Genomic DNA, 16,002 nt, shown 5'->3' on the forward strand with positions numbered 1-16,002 from the left:
GTTCATCTCATCTAAAAATCTCCCTCACAGAAACATTCAGAAAAATGTTTGACCGCATATCTGGGCACCATGGCCCAGACAAATTGACTCATAAAATTAACCATTCCACTCGAGGAGTACAAAAAAGGCAGCAAAGATGAGAAAAGGGGAAGTGAAGCAAAAAAGACATGAGGAAGTGTGAAATGGTACGTTGTCATTCTGGCTGACACTTCATGAGAAGCCTCCAAGATCACAGCAGGTTACTCAGCAAGCGTGTCTGGTTGGCAGATGGTTCTGCTCCAAACAGGCTGTAGAGAGAAATGGCACTTCGGAGCAGGCCACGGGAGGGGGGTGATGGGGAGTGTATCTGCCAATCTCCCATCTCCTGTTTTCCATTAGTAGAGACTCAATCCACAGGAAGTTAACTTCCCAGCACTTCCAGGGGTTGTCAGGTGGCCTTTTCTGTAGCAGGAATCAATGTGGCATTTCACCCAAGTCTAGAAGTTGTGGGAGGAGCCAGAAACCCTGGGTTCATGGATGTTTGGCCCAGCTGCATGGTGGAGGTCAAGGTGAAGGACCTAGCATTCCCAGAGTGATGATCAACCTCTAGTTGTGTGAACAGAGTCTCAGAGGCTGTTAGTGATGAGGAAATCTAAGGATTAACATAGATTTGCATCAGGTATAACCCACCCCTCCTACTCATTCTCCATAGTATTGACTCTTGTACTGTCTTGTAGAGATTCCATTTTTGTGTGTGAGTACAAGATTCCTTGCCCTAGAGGGAGGTCTGGGTCCAAATGAGTCACACAGTCCCTCAAGGTGGTGCCTAGTTGCAAACTCGCGGAAGAATTCAGAAACAAGAGTCCTTGCTATTGAAAGTTGGTCCCTGATTGTACCTGATATTCATCATCTCTCTCTTCCATACCCATTCTAAATTTCCCTCATCCCCTGACAGCATTTAGGATGGCCCAAGTTGATTGAGACCTTTGGGCCCTTTTTTCCCTGCCTTTGGTGGGTCATGGTTGCTGCAGTTCCCATACAGGACATAGAAGTATAAGAGACACCCAGTTAAATGCCTTGAGTGCCAGAAATTCTCTTTACTATCTCCTTGTATATCAGCAACCCTAATTCCTCATGCTAATCAGGATTGATTACCCAACCAGTGCAATAAGTCTTCCCTTTGCTTCCTTGTCCACTGTGGCCAGATAGAAAACTGGCCAGATGATATCTACTGCTCCCAATTTAGGGAACCCAGTTCTCTACCAAAGCTCACATTCTAGTCACATGACCACACACAGCTACATCCTCTGGGTTCTAGTAACTGTTTCATGTCTGCTCCTTCATTGTAGGCAGAATAATGGCTCCTAAGGATGTCCCCATCTCAATTCCAGGAACCTGTGAATATATTAGGTTGTATGGCAAGGGGAGTATTAAGTTTGCAGATGGAATTAAGGTTGCCAATCACTGACTTTCAAATGAGGAAATTATCCTAAATTATCCAGTTTGGCCCAATGTAATCACAAGGGTCTTTAAAATGTGAAGGAGGGACTCAGAAGAGTCAAGAAGTTGAGAAATGGCATCATTAGAAACACTCGACCAGCCATTGCTGGTTTTGAAGATGGAAGGGGGTTATGAACCAAAGAATACAGATAGCTTCTGGGATCAGCTACTACAAAAGGCAAGGAAACTATTCTTCCTGAGAGTCTCCAGAAAGAAACAAGGCACTAGAGTTTGATCCAGTGAGGTGCATTTTAGACTTCTAAACCTCTAGAATTGTAAGAGAATAAATTTGTGCCATTTCCAGCTACCAGATTTGTGGTGATTTGTTACAGCACTGACAGGAAATCAATATACCCCTTCGGACTTACATGGTTTCCACCATCACAGGCCCCAGAGCACTGCACCATCCTACTTGGTTTCTTAAACCCCACCATACCTTTGAGGGGAGTTTAATAAGAGGACTATTTACAATTACCCAGTTTGAGTTATTACCTGTTTCCTGCTGAGGCTCTAAACTGATACAGAGCCCAAAGCATCATTGCAGGATATAAGTGTCCTCAGCCACAGGGAGGGAGAATAGACTTGTCTAAAGAATTCGAGAGGCAGATAATTAAATTTCTTGCTGACGTGGCCAATGAAACTAAGTGCAGACTCATTCACCTCTCTCCCCCAACTCTCCCCATCTCCCTTCCTGCTGTCCCAAGAACAGAATCTGGACTAGCAACTGGGAGTTCTGGTTTATAATCTGATTTTTGCCTTTGAGTGTCTTTGGGCAGAGCAGCTAACTTCTCTGGGTAATGATTGCTTCATGTGTGAAGAGCACGACCCTGTCAGCAAGCCATTCTGTCTCTGACACTATTAATCTATAAAATCTAATACTACCCTGGACATTGAAGCCTTCCCTCATGTGATCCACAGGACTTCAGATTTCCTTTCCAAGGTCCTCTGGATTGCATTCAACTCAAACTCCCATGAAGAGCTCAGGAACCCTTCTATAGCTGGCTCCTGCCTCCCTGTCTGGTCTAACATGACCTCCCGCCATCCCACACACCTCACTCCCCACACCCCAGACTCAGGGGCCTTCCCTCAATTCCCAAATCCCGCCAAGCCCTTGTCTTTGCTCTTCCTTCTGTCTGGAACACTCTTCTCACCGGGGCTGGCTCTTTCAAATCCTTTAGATCTCAGTTCCTACATCACCTTCTCAGAGACCTTTCCTTAACCATCCATGTCATGTTGTCCCCACCTCCCGATACTTCTATGACATTGCCCAGTTGAGGAATAATGGCTGAGAATTAAAGGGATACACCAAACATCAAGCAACACAATTAAAGACAATCCTCTCCTTGACTGGAGAGATCACAGTTTTATCACAGAACATCAAAGAAAAAGAACAACTTGAAAGAACTTCTGAAGTGTTACTTCAGCAGAAAAGAAAATGATCCAGAAAGGAAGAACTGGCTGTGGGATGCAGTAGCAGGCCAAGAGTGATAAAACATATCCTTGATTGATGGTAAATCATAACTATTGAGAGGTTAAAAGCATAGAGGTATTAAAACACTAGAGAACTACAATATGGAAGTTAGAAAGAAAAAAATTGAAGAGGGAAAATAAGGTATTCTATGTCTTTAGTGGAGAAGGATTACCCCTTTAATGAACTTAAGACTTATATAGAAAAATGGAGTTAGGGAAGGATGTTTAAAAAAAAAAAAAAGTTTCAAGGTGCCTGGGTAGCTCAGTTGGTTAAGTGTATAACTTTGGCTCAGGTCATGATTTCACAGCTCATGAGATCAAGCCCTTTGTCAGGCTTTGTGCTGACAGCTCAGAGCCTGGAGCCTGCTTTGGATTCTGTGTCTCCCTCTCTTTCTGTCCCTCTCCAGCTTGTGCTCTCTCTGTCTCTTAAAAATAAATAAAAACATTTTTTAAAAAGTTTCGCCTAGTCCTGGGGCGCCTGGGTGGCTCAGTCGGTTAAGCCTCCGACTTCAGCTCAGGTCAGATCTCACATTCATGGGTTCAAGCCCCGCATCAGGCTCTGTACTGACAGCTAGCTCAGAGCCTGGAGCCTGCTTCGGATTCTGTGTCTCCTTCTCTCTCTGTCCCTCCCCCTCTTATGCTCTGTCTCTGTCTGTATCAGAAATAAATAAAATTTATTTTAAAAAATTAAAAAAAAAAGTTTCACCTAGTCCCAAAAATAGATGTGGAAATACCATGTAGTACTTATAACCAATGAAAGAGCTGAGGAAATTTCATTAATCCAACAAAAGGCAAGATAGGAGAAAAGAAACGGGGGAGAAAACCTTGGTAAAGGAGAAATATGCCCAAATTCATACAACAGGAATGGCAAAAAAAAAAAAAATGTGCAAACTAAACTCATTTTTTAAAAAAATGAGGTGTCTCAGGTCGACTTTTTTTATCCAAATAAATACTGTTTGAAAAGACACACTGCATTTATTCCTTTGGCTTCACTGTGACCTCTATGGGAATGGCGCCTGTGGACACTACACCTTGACCAGCACTTGCAGCAATAGGTTAATGGCGGTAAGCCCACTGCTAGTGGAGGACAGGACAGGAAATGAGAATGACTCACAAAGTGGGTGTATCAGTTCAGATTACTCTTTCTTTTCTGGCCAGAGAACGGTATTGCTGAGAAGGGACAATTGATAATGGTCTGTAAAGAAAATGAAAAGCACTGGTGAAAATCATGTGAGCTTTGTCTGGATATGAACCTCCTCTCGAGTTTTAAGAGCAACTTAGCAAGTTATTGCTCTTCTGCAGGCCTATTTCTTCACCCGTAGAATAAAAAGAGCAATGCCATCTCTTCGAGTTTGGGGGCCGGGTCAACTAGATTGCAAAGTCCAGACATGGTGAGCCTTTGGTAACGAAGACCTGCCATCACATGGTACTGCCCCTTCCCGTGGGCGGTACCATCTCAGCCCATGGCCTACTTCTCAGTTCTCATTTTTACCCCAGGGACACTACTTTGCACAAACCAAAATTGTAAGAAACTGATATGCAAACCCAAACATAATTTCTTTGTCTTATGTTAGTACAAGTGCCAAGTAGACAGTTTCTCTCTAGACTCAAAAGGAAATTTTCCTTGGAGTGCCTGGCTGCCTCAGTCAGTAGAGTGTGCAACTCTTGATCTCAGGGATGTGGGTTCAAGCCCCACGTGGGGTATAGAGATTACTTAAGAGTAAAATCTTTAGAACAAAGAAAAATACTAAAGTTTCCTTTCTCTTTTATCCCTTTCTTCCCCTTATGTCGTGGGACCACTGGATTCATAGATTGCTTGAAGGTCCACTGCAGGGAGTATCATGTGTCCTCTGCACCTTTGTGTTTGGTGTCTTCTCTTATCCACTGAAGCCTTCCTGTTTTAGGATTCACTTCTGTGACAGGAAGATAGACACCCTCTGCCCTCCTTGCTTTGTCTTCATTTCTCATGCTGATCACTGCAGACAGGGTTCCCTATCCGGGGGTGCGTGGGGGTTGGGAGGGAGCAGCTAGGAGTACCCTGATTTGAGCCTAATCTCTGCTAGGATTCAGTCATGTTTGCATGCTGGACCCCCCAGGGCTTTCTAAGAGATTTGATGGTAAGGGCACAGGAGAGCAATGGGCGCTATGACAGGGGATTAGAAGCACAGAACAGGATCTCTCTGGAAAATGTATCCTCTGGCCCAGACTCACCACACAGAGAACTATGGTGCTGTTATCACTAGGATCTCTGAGAGACACAGACTTTACTCAGTTTTGGTACATAGTGACCAAGTGCTGCACTCAAAACCTTAGAAGGATTTCCCCCACCATGGAATAGGACTCCATGGGGAATGGGTCCATGTGTCACAGCTTATACTGACAGCTCTGAGAACACGCAGGATGATGTCAGCAGGTAAGGTGAGCAGCCTCCAAGATGGCCCCAAAGGTCCCTGTCTCCTCCCGCATGCACCATGGTTGATCCATGTGACCAATAGCATACGGCAAGAGCATGGCATGTCACTTCTGAGACTAGGTCATAAAAGATATCCTGACTTCTCCCTTGTTCCCTCAGATCACTTGCTCAGGGGAAAGCTGGCTGCCATATTTTGAACAGTCCTGTGGAGAAGACTACTTGGTGAGACATGGAGGCCTCCAGATACACTGAGAGAAGCTGAGGCTCAGGTATGTAAGTGAGCCCTCCTGGAAGTGGATCCCCCAGACCCAGTCAAGCCTTCAGATGACAGCCATCCTGGCCAACATCTTGATTGCAACCTCATGGGAGATTCTGAGCTGGAAACACCCAAATAAACCAGTCCTAGAGACCTGACTCTCAGAAGCTGTTTGAGATAATAAATGTTTGTTGTTTTAAGCCACTGTAGCAATGATAATAAAATAACGTTCTCTAGCACAATTACAAACAAATGGAGTTTAAAGGCATAAACCCTACTATGTAAGTATGGACAAATCTCTAAACGCATGTGATGGAAAGTAAAAGTTTGATACAACTAAAATATATTCCATATCACGGGGAGGAACGTTGTGGTGGGGGCAGTTATCTTATCCAAGAGATGTACTAGGAGGGTTTGTATGATCTCTTTGGGGAACACTGATATTTTTTCACTCCCCCATCTCCAGGGAGAGGACAGGAAGCTACTTTTCTACATAAACCACAAATACCGAGAGGCAGCTTCCAGGACACACTGAAAGCTAGGTGTGTGTGCTCTGCAGTTAAAGGTGAGGGCGGCCCTTGACACCTGCCTCATGTAGGCGTGAGGAAGCTGACGCGGCGGCATGGGGGACAGGACGGGGAGCAGACATTTTCAGAGTGTGTTGGAGAGCTGAGGGCTTTCGTGGAACAAGTGTTTGCCACTCAGCAGAGGGAACCCAGACTGGAGCCATTTTACTCTTCTCCAGGAAGACCATGTGGAGAGAGAATAGCCCCTGTCTGCTGACATGTCGTGGGCCACCGGAACAGGGCTGGGACAAGGTGGGCGCAGCAACCAGAGGAGCGGAACCCAGAGGAAGAGGGGAAAGAAGCAAAGGGGAAGGATGAGAAGTCTTACCTTGGGATAAAGGGTGAAATGGTGATTATTATCTTGGTTGGACATTTTGTTAACTTTTTATTACAAGGGTTTCTGAACCCTTGTAAAGGGAAGGTGTCTATCATTAGATCTAATGATAGCTTAATGTTTGGGTATCTACTTTTTCAAAGGTTTTTTGGGGGTAAATTGCAGACATGTGGCCTTTCACATTTCTGGGGACTCCACACGGTCTTTTAATTTTTTTTTAAGTTTTTTAATATAGTTTATTTATTTTTGACACAGAGAGAGACAGAGCACAAGTAGGGGAGGAGCAGAGAGAAAGAGGGAGACACAGAATCCAAAACAGGCTCCAGGGTCTGAGCTGTCAGCACAGAACCCAACGCGGGGCTCAAACCCATGAACTACAAGATCGTGACCTAAGCTGAAGTCAGACGCTTAACTGACTGAACCACTCAGGTGCTCCATATGGTCTTTTTAGAGAACAGGAATATTTTCTTTGCTCCAGCAACACTGTCGCCCATAATGGAATTAATGGTGATTTTTTTTTTTTGGAGTCCCCTGATGCCCGAGACCTATATGGTTTCCTCAACTGTCTCCAAGATGTCTTTTTTGAAAAATACAGTTAGTTGATAGGGGTGCCTGGGTGGCTTAGCCGGTTAAGCATCCAACTTCAGCTCAGGTCATGATCTCACGGTTCATGAGTTCAAGTCTCGCCTCAGGCTCTGTGCTGACAGCTCAGACCCTGGAGCCTGCTTCGGATTCTGTCTCATCTCCCTCTAACCCTCCCCTGCTGGCGCTCTCTCTCTCTCTTTCTCTCTTTCAAATACAGTTGATGTGTTCATGCTAAGGAAGATAAACTGGAAACTTTTAACTTTTAAATTGAAGCTATTATTTGTAACTTAAATTGACACAGGACTGTTCCCGAAGAGTGAGTAGCACTCCATTCAGGAATGGAAAAATGTTATCCCTGCTGAGTCATTCTGAAAGAAATGAAGGAAACAAGGGGGAAATGTGGATTTTCACAATCCCCCCCAAAAAGAGGAGTTTATGCTTTGTGAAGGTCACAGACACTGCTGGAGAGATGCTCTAATAAGTTTATCCACATCTTTGTAACCCAGACATTTAAACACTGCCCAGGAATGTCACCCATCACTGATGCACATGTAAATTTGTACCAACTCGATGCAGGGCATGTGACAGTGTCTATCAAAATTTTAAAAGCATACGCTCTTTGATCCAGCCATCTCTTCCCCAGAAATTTATTCTGTACATATCCCTGCCATGTGAAATGACTAAGAAAAAGGATATACCTTGCAGCTTTTTTGTAATAGCCAAAGATTGGAAATAATCATAAAGGTCCATCAGCGAGGGGTTAGTTTTCTATATGAACATATATGTGCAGTTTGTATTATTATATATCACGTACATATAATGTTACATATGCTAGCTATGTGATCGAGTATTCCGTAGCAGCCCTACTACAGAATGCTCTAGACCAGCCGAAGAATGAGGCTATAGGCACCGGCAGACTGCTAAGTGCGAAACGGTGAAATGTGTAACAAGGTGCTGAGCGCACGTGTGGGTATCATGCCACCGCTTGCCCTCCTCACTCACCGTCTCCTGCCTGAGAGTGACCTCTGTGAACAACATGAACAGACCATCTTGTTTACAGCAGCAGGAGGGCAGGGGGAGGGCGGAGAGGGGGAGTGGGTATATGCCCCCGGCCTCCTCCGTGACACTCGCTGGCTGTGCTGCTCACAGGAGTCTCTGTGCTATCTCCCACCACTGTTGCTGACTCTGAGCATTGCACTGTCTCTTATGCTTTTCCTATGCCCGGCCCACACTTTTATAAACAGTCCATTCATTATGCTTGACTCAAATGACTCACTTTATGTGGGCCATCTGTTTTCTGTCAGGATTCTGACTGATATGATATGTTAGCACTGAGGTAAAAAAAAATATATATATAATAATAAGGGGCACCTGCATGGCTCAGTCGGTTAAGCATCGGACTTCAGCTCAGGTCATGATCTTGCGGTCCGTAGGTTCGAGCCCCACTTCGGGCTCTGTGCTGACAGATCAGAGCCTGGAGCCTGAGTCAGATTCTGTGTCTCCCTCTCTCTCTGCCTGTCCCCTGCTCATGCTCTGTTTCTGTCTCTCAAAAAACGAATATACATTTTTTAAAAATGTTATTAGATAATATTAATAAAACTGTGTGTGTGTTGAGGAGAGGACACATGCACTTACACGTGCTTAGCGTCTCTAGAAAACCGCACAAGAAGCTGCTCACGGTGGATGCTTCTAGGAAGAAAAGGGTGGCCGGGGACGGAGAGCAGCAGGAAGGAATATCTAGTTTTACTGCAAACCTTTTGTCCCTTTTGAATTGTGTACTCTGTGCATGCATTACTTATTCAGAAATCTTTATTTTTACTTTCATGTTGCCACCACCCCTCCTCAGAAATAATTTTCAATTAAATTTTTTAGAAAATAATGAAAAACAAAGACCGCAGAGGGACTAGGTGCCAGAAGGCTTCACGGACAGCTGTCCCTGCAGCACCTGATCCCTTCTTCCCCGGGCACGGCCACCTTTCCTGGCAGATACACCACGCTGCCAACTGAACAAAGCCATAACTGACAGGCTTCTCCCACTGTACACTTCAGACATGAAGTACAATATTTTGAAAGAAATCTGGCATGTTAACTCTAAGACCATCCCCTGATCCTCACAGGCAGGCAAGGGGTTTGTGCTATAGGCCACCACTTGGCTACCACCATCAGCAGGCCATGCGACCCTCCCCCACAGTGAGTGGGGGAGAGTCTGCTTGCGCTTTTCACTCAGGCCTGCTTTTTAATCCCTCTCTGACATCCTTGCCACTACGGAGTCCAAACCAGCCTTAGCCTGGTTGGGTCTCAGCGACACAACTGAGTCCGGCTAAGAGACCACCCAGGGAGGGCCCTGTCTTCCTCCACCTGCTCCTCAACCATGGCCGGCCCATTACTTAGCAATGTCTCTATTTTTGTCGTGCTCATTATACTGCAGTGCTCTTCATTTTCATCTCATTATTGTTGGCGGGGTCATCTGGAGGCTTCGTTGCCCAGGAGACAGGGGGAAGCGGGGAGCTGCACACTCAGCTGTCTTCCGCGGGCGTGGCTCATCCATCATCTGACAGTACACTCTCAGGTCGCTCTCTCTCTTCTGGTTGTAGGGTGATCACGGGAGCCCCTTGATTGTTCTTGGGTCTTCCTCCTTCCACAGTGTGATCCTTCCCTTCTTAAACAGAGGGAGAAACATATCTATATTTTATAGACAGATACATAATTGACAGAGAAAACACACAAATCCCTTATGTGAGTCTTTTGGGGGAGAAAAAATGTCTCTGGGCAACTGACTGCAGTTTTAGAAACATGTGGGATAGAAACACAGGTCACTGGCTACTTGCCCGGCTAACATGGTATGGGGGCTGTGGCTAGAAAAAAAGTCCCCAAAGTACGTTGGCATAAAGGCCCCCAGACTTTGCCCCAGACTCCACTGCAGGACATGAAACGGTTAGGGTCTCAAGGAGGTGGCCCCCAAGAAAAACGGAACAAGGTACTGCTTTTGAGAGGAACTGATGCTCTTTGCCTCTGTCCCCAACCCTGTGATTCTGCCCCTCCCTCCACACCCTCTGTGCTCCAATGGAAGGGACAGGACGCCCCAAGCCCCCAGTGAATGATTTTGCAAAACTACCTAAGAGCACGTTCTGACCTGGGAAGGGGAGAAAGGTATCACATGATTACGGTCATGGGATGGACCAAATGGTGATGACCTGGGATGAAGGAGCTTCTGGAGACAAACTGTGGGTGGTGTATGTGAGGCATTCCCTGTGGGCTGCTTCAGAACTGCTGTTAGTGGATGCAGACTAATTGGGTTGGCCTTGGGCTGGAGAGAATGGAGTCATGTTCTCATATTAGGCGGGGTGATGTCCGAGGAGGCAAGGCCAGCAGGGGTCAGACCAGAACTCTGAATGCGGAACTGACCTTTGGTTATTTGAGAACATAAGGGGCCTATGGTGGACAGTTGGAAGCGTCTGTCCATGCCTGGTAGAGAGAAGATAGAGGATGCCACAGAGAGAAATGTGAGCTGGGAACCTCGTCAACTTTAAGGATTGTCTGAGGAAGATGCTTTCTTAACCAGATTTGTTAAAGCACAAGCCCTACTAGCTGGGGATCCCTGGGAGATGAGGCGGAATACTTCTGGGGTGGGATGGCCACTCCCCAGGTAATCAGTGTGCGTAGCGGAAGAGGGGCAAAAGCTGTTCTTTAGTGCTGGAGTTGCTGGGAACAAGCAAAGCTCTTGCTGGGCAGGGGTGGGGACATCTACAGGGAATAACTAAGCAGTAAGTCATGATTCCAAGCCCTGTATAGGACTTGGGGATAAGACATCATAATAACAGCTAATATCTACCATAAGCAGGCCCAGGCATGAATTCATCTGATTCTCCTCACAGCCCTGCACATTTATCCCCATTTTATACATGAGCAAAGTGAGTCACAGAGAAGTTAACCCTCCAGAATTGAAGTCACGTAACTTGCATCTATTATCAAAATTTGATCATCCATTTAGCCTTAGGGGATGCTCTTCCAGATCACCTGCTGTCCCCTAAGATGTGGTCTTCACAATAGCCCACAGCAGGATGATCGGGCCTTGGGTCCTATCTGGGACTTTCTTAAACCCCTCTGGGAGCAGACAGATCTCAGTACCGTGCTACTCCTCCCCGGCCCTGCAGGGTGAGGGCTGCAGTGGGATATAAGCTGCCTCTCTAAGTAACCCAACCACGGAATAGTGGGAGTGAGAGCACTGACCTAGGAGTCAGGAAGCTCAGGGCTGGGGCAGATGGAATGGAGAGATAGCCGGGGAGGAAGGAAGGAGATGGGCTCTGCAAAGGAACCAGCTGTGGGCTGAACACAGAGGTCACTGGATCCCACTATGTCAGGCAGGCTCCAGCAGGAGTCAGGCAGACACTGGGGACAGACGGGGAGGGTGTGGCAGGTGTCGGGCCTCATACTGCAAACAAACCTCACCCATTGGAGAAGCTGGGATGTCCCAACATGGGAGTCGGAATTTGCTTCACTTCAACTTGACAGCAAGTCCTTTGCCTCCACCAGCTTGGGAGACGTGGTGTGATTTCCACAGAAAACCACTGCTTTAGCTGTGGGCCACTTCCTAAGAATGTACTGCTTTGCCCTTCCTAGCCTCACTCCCCACCCAGGGCTAGACATATCTGCCCTCCTATGGCCTTGTCATATTTCCAGATACATATCTGCTGGCCTGGCTTGGACAAGCAAAACATGCAGTCAGAAAAAGAATGAAGCTGACTGTCTTTGGCAGCCCAAGAGCTCAATGCTGCCAGCCCCGGTCCCATCCATCATGCCCGTCCCTCCTTCACTGCTCACTGAGAAGGAGGTCAAAAATTGAGCTGTCTGAGGGTGCCTGGGTGGCTCAGTTGGTTAAGCATCCAACTTAGGCTCGGGTCATGATCTCACGGTTTGTGAGTTCGAGCCCATCAGGCTCAGCTGACAGCTCAGAGCCTGGAGCCTGCTTCGGATTCTCTGTCTCCCTCTCTCTCTGCCCCTCCCCCACTCCCACTCATGCTCGCTCTCTCTCTCTCTCTCTCTCTCTCTCTCTCTCAAAAATAGACATTTTTAAAAAAGTTTTCAAAATCGAGCTGTTCACCTTTCATCAGCTGCACCTGTGACAATCATAGTGTCCCAGGACCTCTGTCCTTGCTCTGGTCTGCAAGGTGCTTTGGGAGCTGTCCTTCCAACCCCCACAGGTTGTCATGGTGTCTGCTGTTCAGACTCCTCAATGGACAGAGCAGCAGACTGTCTCCATGGCAATGAAAAGAATTTGTGGAGGAAGGACGTTGGCCTTGGAAATGAACTCAGCAGAGCCCTCCTGGGAAATTAGCTCTTCCTGAGAGGTCAGATGAGATGCCCCTCATGGAGACAAAGTCCTTTAGCCATTCCAGCAGCCTTGGGAAGCCCAGGTTTCTAGCAGCGGTACCACCATCTCTGTCTACCCTCCAGCCATGGAGGAAGCCCAACTCCAGATCCCTGGCTGAACGCATAAAAACTAGACAGCATGGTTGGGGTGGGGGGATTACTGACCCAGCTGCGCTGCAAAGCCAGCGTCCCTGCCCACTCGGCTTCTCCTTGAAGTCTCTCTCCCATCTGATGGGACCCTGGGCCCACTCGTCCTTGCTAAGGTGTGAGCTGATACAGATGAAAACAGTGCCTCGCCCTGCCCCCAGATGCACGGCACCTTCCATATAAGGTCTTCCATAATAAGACCAACAGATCTCAATTGGCCCACTGCAGTCCTTGGGAGACATTTCTGCCCTGTGTGTGTGCCTTTCTCTCTTGCCTTTCATACTCACGAATCTCGGCTTTGGCATCGTTCAAGCTCACAGTAGATCAGGGAGGGCACTAGGGTTCTTTGAAACTCCTAATTCCTTTCTTTCTCTTTTTTTTTTTTAACGTTATTATTTATTATTGAGAGACAGAGAGAGCACATGAGCATGCAAGGGGCAAGAGAGAAGGAGACACAGAATCCAAAGCAGGCTCCAGGCTCCAGGCTGTCAGCACAGAGCCCGACGTGTGGCTTGAACTCACAAACCTCGAGATCATAACTTGAGCAGAAGTCGGACGCTCAACTGAGCCACCCAAGTGCCCCACTCCTAATCCCTTTCTAATCTGACACCCACACATCTGGAATCAGGCTGGGCTGGGTTAGGAGATATGGCCTTTTCTACCTCAGCCTCCCAGGAAGGAATCTGTCTCCCCACCTACCTCAGGCACCCAGTGACCCTTTCCCTCTCCCCATCAATCCTAGCTCTCACAAATCAGAAACCCATTCACACTTGAATGTGAGCAATGAAAGATAAAAGCAGACTCTCTCAGGGAGGTCAGAAGTTAAATTGTAAGGAAAGAGCTCCTAAGTGGGCTTCCAGGCACCAGTTCAGAGGACAAGTGCCATAAGCGTAGAGTGTGGACTTTGCTCTTAGAGAGAAAAAGAAAGAAGTGATGTGGATCTTCTTTCTTCCAAAGTATTTCTTTGCACTTGCCGACTCTCTTGGACAATAAAGGGTTTGTTTTGCTTTAACTTCTAGTTCTTAAGTCAAGAAGTGTGATTTCATAAAAGTCTGTTACACTAAAGCTAGGTGTGGTGTCACCACAGAGGACTTTACATTCACCACCCGATGTCACTGCTTCCTTGCTAGCAGCCCAAGAGTGCAGTCTCGTAGCCACCACCACACCTACAGAGCAGCCTGCTGGGGCGGGGGTTGGGGGGCAATGACACCCCACCCTGCCTCCCCTCCTCTCCTCTGCTAGGTAATCCTGCGTTCTGCCTGAGACTTCTCACTTCCTGAAAACACATCAGAAAGGACTTCATCAAGTGCACTTCAGTTCAGGTACCAGCTGTGCCACTTACTTCACTACGTGACTGTTTTTACTTGAATTCCTCCAAAAGCAAAGCCTAAGACCAGCAAATCCTTTGTGATGTGGTCGTGGGGCACAGAAGTGAGGAGGCGGGAAGGGAGACTCAGGGCAGCCTCTGCAGTGGGCCATGGGAATGGACTCCACACAGACTCACTGAGGAAGTAGGATGCCTTCCTACTCGTCCACCCACGGGGCTCCCCACTGGCCGAGGCTGCCCCTGCCCCTGGCAGTCACCCCCCCACACACACACACAGGACTCCCTCTGCACTCCCCTGGGCAGAAAAGCAGATGACTCGTGGTGGGTGTTGCAGGTGAATCCGAGTTCCCCAGGAACCATCCACCTATGCTGTGACTGACAGGTGGGCTAAGGGAATGTGGCCACAGTTTGGAACATTACTGAATTTTTCTAGAATCTCAGGTTCTCCACAGGTAACATGGGACGAAGATCTGCTCTGTCTCACAGAGTTGTTACTATCTTTAAAAGGGAGAATTCCTGAGAAACAGCACTGTTCTTGACCCAGAATAAGGCTCAGTAAGTGGCAGCTATTACTCTTCCTGTGACTGGGGACAGTGGAGGTCACCCACGCTGCACTAAGGCCCTGAGGGGTCTGTTCCCACCCCACGCCCTCTCTTTGGCAGGACCCAGATTGCACACAGCTGGTAGTCATTCAAGAGATGAATCCCAAGGAAGCAGCCTGAGTTCTGGGTCTAGAAAACTCCAAGAATTTGTCCTTCCTTTCCTAAAGGAATGACAGACCCTTCCTGGAGTGCAAGGCAGAGAGGGCTGTAGCTCCAGAGTGGCTGGAGAGGAAAACCTTGCTTTTTCTAGAAGGAACCATTTTCCTTATATGATTTGCCTCTGCCATTCCCAGGAATTTAAGGTCTATGAAGAGGTTCCCAGAAGCAGGAAGAGCTAGACCCACCAGACCAACCCTCCAGAAGAGGAACTCATACATTCACAATCCATTCAATTATTTAACAAACCGCATTGAAGTTTCTAGGTGTTGGGCTTTCTGCTAGAGGCTGGGGCTTCAGAGATGCAAGACCATCTCTGAACTGAAGAGGAAAACAGAACTCTGACTACGAAGCCCACGCACTCAGGAAAGAAAAACAGAGTGACAGGGGCCCCTGGGTGGCTCAGTCTGTTAAGCGTCTGACTTTTTTGTTTGTTTGTTTTTTTAATGTTTATTTTTGAAAGAGAGACAGACTATGAGCAGGGTAGGGGCAGAGAGAGAGAGGGAGACACAGAATCTGAAGCAGGCTCCAGCCTCCTAGCTGTCAGCACAGAGCCCAAAGCAGGGCTCAAACTCATGAACCATAAGGTCATGACCTGAGCCAAAGTTGGACGCTTAACCAGCTGAGCCACCCAGGTGCCCCAAGCATCTGGCTCTTGATTTTGGCTCAGGTCATGATCTCACAGTTTGTGAGTTTGAGCCCCGTGTCGGGCTCTGTACTGTCAACACACAGCCTCCTTGGGATTCTCTCTCTGTACCTTCCTGACTTGTGTGCTCTTTCTCCCTCTCTCAAAATAATAAATAAACTTAACAATTTGTTTTAAACAAAACAAAATAAAGCAGCAACAAGGGAGGCAGAAGTCAGGATCTGAGGAGATGTTCACCACACGAAGGAATTTGGCCTCATCCTGAAGCTGATGGAATGCTGTCTCCATTAAAGGACTTATTCCATAGCCCTCTCTCCAGCCCCTCATTGTAAAAGCTGTAGCTTCTGCATCAATGGTGAAAAGAGAATGGAAGGCAACCAATAAACCTCTCTGCCAGTAAAGTCTGGACCTCTACTTAAAACACCGCCAACCTTGGAGCCCTTTCTTCCTCTTCTTCTACTTACTGAAAAATGGTCCACACGGTATCCTGAGTCACCTTTATAAATCCACTGAGAAAGTCCATAGCGCTGCTGTGGCGTCCCAGGTGCAATAAATGTTGGGTGGACAGGTGGCTGAAAGGAAGGCCAAACAGCGGTAATAACGATAGATGAGATAGGCACTGAAACTGATAAATACACACATGTGCTTGCA

The 16,002-nt window shown here is 47.2% G+C and overlaps 3 long non-coding RNA genes across 4 annotated transcripts in view; all 3 read left to right on the forward strand.

The window, feature by feature from the left end:
• LOC115300760 overlaps window positions 1–5,818 on the forward strand; it is a 156,888-nt gene extending 151,070 nt beyond the window's left edge. For both annotated transcript variants that reach the window (XR_003912829.1, XR_003912828.1), the window contains one exon: window positions 5,522–5,818. This is a non-coding gene — a long non-coding RNA (uncharacterized LOC115300760). The remainder of the gene's footprint in view (window positions 1–5,521) is intronic.
• A 269-nt stretch (window positions 5,819–6,087) lies between these two features.
• LOC115300762 overlaps window positions 6,088–16,002 on the forward strand; it is a 57,632-nt gene continuing 47,717 nt past the window's right edge. The window contains exon 1 of the long non-coding RNA XR_003912832.1: window positions 6,088–6,183. This is a non-coding gene — a long non-coding RNA (uncharacterized LOC115300762). The remainder of the gene's footprint in view (window positions 6,184–16,002) is intronic.
• On the forward strand, window positions 13,861–15,752 carry LOC115300763. Its single transcript, XR_003912833.1, has 2 exons — window positions 13,861–13,942; window positions 15,545–15,752. It is a non-coding gene; the product is annotated as an uncharacterized LOC115300763 (long non-coding RNA).

This window comes from Suricata suricatta, chromosome 9, assembly GCF_006229205.1.
Source record: "Suricata suricatta isolate VVHF042 chromosome 9, meerkat_22Aug2017_6uvM2_HiC, whole genome shotgun sequence".
In the NCBI taxonomy this organism is placed as follows: Eukaryota; Metazoa; Chordata; class Mammalia; order Carnivora; family Herpestidae; genus Suricata; species Suricata suricatta.